Consider the following 5,692-nt stretch of genomic DNA (forward strand, 5'->3'; position numbering starts at 1 on the left):
GTGAAGAAAGTAAATAAAGATAAGTTGTTTATGTAATTTTGTGTTCTATATGGATGTTATGACTGTTTAATTTATGCGCACTAGCTTCCAAGATTAATGCATGTGAACGTGAGTTAAATATGCAAACTGGTTAAGTGTGTTAAATCTTTGCTTAAATACTCTGCTAAATAGAATTGAATTACAATAGTTCACCCAATAGACTAGATCTATAATTGTTGCGCTAATAGAGTGTAAAAGATAGTCTAGATCTGCACGAACATAGAGCAGCGCGAAGCTGTAAGCATAGTGTGCGAACCCTCTAAACCACATATAGACATTCCAAGGGTACAGAAACGTGGTTCCAACACCCTCCCCTGCTACCTCGGGTGAGACCTCAGTCCGTGCTCCGTAGGTTGTTGCCGAAAGGGCCAGTAGCTACAGGATTTGTTTGGCTAAGTAATTCTTCCGAACCTGGGTTAGGCCCATATAAGCCAACACTTACTCTGCATGTCCATGATCTGATTATTTATGGCATGTTCCATGTAGTCTAGGTTTAGCTCAGTTGGTGTGAGATTTTATACAATGTCTAATGTGTCTAGTATTGGATTAAAGTATGGCTAAAGGTGGTACACATCGAAGACATTGTATCCTACAACCTTGGTGATGGTGTATGGCCCATATCGGAGCAGACGAAGATTGCGGTTGGGCCCATTCAGGCGCTCCTTCTCCAAATGTAACCAAACTTTGCCACCCACCTAGAAATTGTGTGGCACCTAATGTTGATCATGACACTGCTTGTACTTAGCATTATCTTTGCCCAATATGTCATGGACCTACTAGTGGATGTGCTAAATGAGCTCAATGAAGCTATTAGCCCTATCAAATTTAGACTGGACATGAGTCGAATCTACCTAAGTAGTTACAAATGATATGGCTACATCAATGGGACATAATGATTGGAATCCCAACCCCACTTGAAAGGGGTTGTGACTAGTTGAGCTATGGAGAGCTTTGTTGTAGTTATTGTAGAAATTTTGAATCATTTAACACATATTCACAGAGATTATCCTGATCATACAATTATAAGTGGAACATGTATAATACATAATCTCCTCTACGTTGATCATCAATTTACAGAAGCAGAAACATTCACAGGCACACATAGAAGCATCAATCAAACTCATTAACACAGTATGTATCCCGGGGAAAGCATCTCGCTAAAAACCCCAACTATCTGTATATTATATTGATTGAATCATGTAACATTACACAGCATAATACTTCTCACAAGTATCTCCACCTGTTACACACAATACAGCTCAGATCTGATCTCCAAATCTATTCCACTACTTGCCTGCCTCCACTGCTCAAGAACTGATGAGAATGGCTTCCCAAACTCGTATTTCACCTGCAAAATAGTCACTCACACTTTGTTGGACGTGAGCACAAGCTATAATGTGGGCAAATACGTGAGCAAACTCATTGGCATACTCAATCCCTTGATTGTGCAAGATCTGATGCACAACTATAGTCACAACTAATAGCAATCTGATTCTCTACCACTTGTCCCTGTTGAACTGAACATGCAACTGAGTTAACTGATGTATTCTTTAGTTGTATTATGAGTTAATAATTAGTTTAACAACTCATCATTAGTCTATCTGTAGTTAGACTAACTACAACTAGTTTAACTAAGTCAAACTGAACACAACTCCATCAGCTGTACCTCCAGTCCACTAAACTCAACTCACTTGAGTTCTAACTGAAGTCATGCATGCAACAACTCAACTGACTCATAAGAAAAGCGTATTTCCTTCTGACAGCTGCATGTGCCACCTCTGTAGCTCAAACTGAAGTGCTCCAAGAGAATAAGATCAAGTTTATAGTCCAAATATTATTGTGAGATAATAATATTTGACTTTTCTATTTTTGACAGCCAGTCTAAAAATAGACTTTGATCACTCACACTGTGATCACTCACACTTTCATCAAAAATAGAAGTCCATCTATTTTTCCAACTTGATCAATCATCCATAAACATAGACATGATCCATATGTCTAAAAATAGACTTGCGCCAAAAATAGCCTGTGGGCCCACTTAGTGAAGGCGACTCTTTTCACTAAGCTCCATCATCTTGTTGCAATCTCAACAAGAATTTCTTGTTTCACACTTTTCAACAGTTATGTTGGACATAGGGGAGGCTTTCATCCCATGTGAAAGGATGCTTCGAGTTGTACATGGTAGAATATGCGCGATCATCCTATTGTTGACCTCTGTTTGGACATCAATTTGGGGGTGGAAGGTCATAGACTTAATGAGCTTGGTATCCAACATTGACCAGAGGCTCAACCAAAATGTACTTAGAAACCTGTTGTCCCAATCTAAGATAATGGATTGTGGGATCATAAAGTGTACCCACACTCATTCAAATAAGAGATTAGCGGTGGATTTTGCAGTGATACTCTTTTTGTAGGCCGCTAGAATGGCCATCTTAGAGAATCTGTCGATGACCACGAAAACATAGTCATTGCCATGCTTAGTAGAAGGAAGGACCTAAATGTAATCCATGGATATGGATTCCCAAGGACGACTGGGAGTAGGTAGAGGAGTAAATAGGTATTTCTTCTTGATTGTCAATTTAGCAATGGAGTAGACAATGCAGGATATGAAGTACTCCCCGACATCCCATCGAAGGTTCAACCAATAAAAATACTTCTATAGAATTGCCACTATTTTCTCGACTCTGAAACGTTCAGAGACTCAACTGTAGTGCACCTCCCAAATCATCTTGGCATACTTGCTTGAAGGAACACATAGGCATCCCAAATGGTATAACAGTGTGCCCTAGTGGTGAAAATATGGAACTTTCTTTCCTTCGAGAAGCATCTAGTATGTGTTGCCGAATTCTAGATCTTTCTTGTAAATATGCGGCCATCCCAAAGTCTCGTGCCCACAAGAGTCGAGCACAATGGCCAACATCATAATCGACGGTCGACTGAGACGATCTGTGACATTATTGGTGCTACCCTTCTTGTACTTGATGTTCAAATGGAACTATTACAGATATGTGGACCATTTTTTATGGCGATTGTTATACAACTTTCCTTGTGTCTGTATGAACTACAGGGGTCAGTGGTCTGTGTGGATGACTGTTTCCTTTCCAAAAATGTAATTCTTCCATTGTCAATAGGCATGGACAATGGGATACATCTCTTTTTCATAAGTGCGATACTTTCAGACTGTATCCGAAAGTGTCTCATTTTGATATGCCATCAGATGCCCCTGCTAGGTAAGAACTGCATCAATAGCATAGTCGAAGTCATCTATCTCAATTTCAAATGGTTGTTGCAAGTCTGGAAATGTGAGCACTAGTGCAGAACAGAGGCGATGCTTCAACACGAAAAACACATTTTATTGGGATTCATACCAAAAGAACTTTGTGTTTGCTCTACCCTTGGTGACTTTACTCAATGGCCAAGTGATATGAGAGAATCCTAACAAAAACTTACGATAGAAATTGGCAATACCCAGGAAGCTGCGGATCTCTGTTAGAATGGTTGGGGCTGGCCAATCCTGAATAACTTGTATCTTGACTGGGTCCACATGCACACCTCGCTCATCAATAATGTACCCCAGATATTGAACCTGGGTCATACCAAAAGTTCATTTCTCTAAATTGACACATAGTGTGTTATGTTGCGGGGTTTGGAGGACCTATCAGATATGGTGTATGTGCTCTTCCTAGCTTCGGCTAAAGACCAGGATGTCGTCTGTATACTACTACGAACAAGTTGGTGAAGGGTCGCAAGATGTCGTCCATCATCTGCATAAAGGTTGAAGGGGCATTCACCAACCTGAAAGGCATGACCAACCATAAAAAAGGCCCCCCTTGGATTTGAAGGTGGTCTTCAATACATTAGAGGGTTCAAAAGGTACATGGTGAAAACTGGAATTCAAGTCAATCTTGCTGAAGTATTTGAAACCCTTGAGCTGGTCCAAAAGGTCATCAATCCGTGGGATTGGATACCTATTTTGGAAAGTGATCTTATTCAGCTTCGGATAGTTAATACAGAGCTTCCATGCTCCATCTTTCTTCTATACCAACACGATCGAGCTTCCACTGGCTGATGAACTAGACTTGATGTGCCCTTTTTGCAACAACTCCTAAACTTGTCTTCCAATCTTGTTGTTCTCCATAACAGAGCGTTGATAGATTGTTCCATTGGGTAGCGATGCATTCGGGGTGAGGTCGATGGAGTGCTTGACTTGACAGTGTAGGGGTACCCCTGTAGGTGAGGTCAAGATGTCCCTGTATTCCTCAATGACCTTGTCCATTTTTTGTTGTTGTGTGGTGGAGCCCTGTTTGGAGGCTGTGGAGGTGGCCATAATCTTCTTCTTGCCTTAAGGGAAAAACATGAGGAAGACATATTTCATTTGCTAAGAAATGATATTACTACATTTCTTTGCAAAGATCAAAGAGATAGCGGTAGGTTACGCTACCTCTGGTATTTAGTACAACTTATTTCCCAAACTAATAATAATAGTGTGAGGCCTAGACTCATACACAACATAACACTTCCAGAAGTATGGTTGGCCTAATAATACATCACAAACTTCAAGAGGAGCAACATTACACAGTACCTCATATGTAAAGGGTTTGACGTTGTAGGGGAGGCGACACTACTGGCTCACGCAACAATCTCGTCCTTGGTGAAGCCACCTGTGTGGTGTGGTCAGTAGGCACAACTAATTCAGGACCTTTGCTGAAATGAGGTTCTTTTGCCTCTTGCTATTAATAGTGAATTGTAGCAGGGAACCCTTCACCCACATTTGTGAGTGGAAGAGGAGCCCCCACTCCTCTAGATCTTTGGCCTCAATCTTTTGTATCTTGGTGGTGGCAATGGTGGCACTGGGCTCCACATCAATAATTTTCTTCCCCTTATCAGGTTTTGACTCATAATTAGAACATGCATCTGATTTGGAAGCCTTCAGCTTGGCCACCAACGACTGCTTGGCTTGACACTCACTCATGTTGTGAGTGAGGCTCTTATGGAACTCAAACCACTTTCTTGTGTCCTTCTTTGTCTTCGTGGTGTTGTTCTTTGCTTGCAACTTCGACGGGTTGTTCTGGATCGCCGTACCTTGACTTTGTCCTTTGTTCTACGGTTTTGGGGTGCCCTTCCCTTGCTTCAGATTCACAGATCCAAAGTCTCGCTTCTTCTGTTTAAACTTTTTCTCAATCTTGACAACGTATTGCTATTATTGTTTTGAGGCTTCTGCGATTTGTACTTTGTGTAGAGTTATCTTCCGGAGTTATCGCATCCATAATTGTTTGTATCGACGTTTTGAGCCATCCACCACGGCTCATCATCAGGATAGATCAGTAAGTGTGTAGGACAGATCTCATTGGAATGAATAAATAGAGTTATGAGATAGATGGAATGGGAATGATAGTAGCCGACCCTATCATTAATTATGAAAATTGCAATAGACACTTTTAATGAAATCTACAATATAAAAATCATATATTTCACAAATAAAAATTATATTACAACTAATTTACTAGTCAGACAAGGTAAATCTAATAAAAAAACACTATCTATTAAGATTCAAGATCAAAATATATTTGATACGATACTTTTAACTACTAAAAATTATTATCCTTCTTTATCATTTCAATACTACTTTCGAATTTGGAGAGATGTAGGATGA

This window comes from Pinus tabuliformis, chromosome 6, assembly GCF_031772625.1.
Source record: "Pinus tabuliformis cultivar Carrire ecotype Pingquan chromosome 6, CPIR1, whole genome shotgun sequence".
NCBI classification, from domain to species: Eukaryota; Viridiplantae; Streptophyta; class Pinopsida; order Pinales; family Pinaceae; genus Pinus; species Pinus tabuliformis.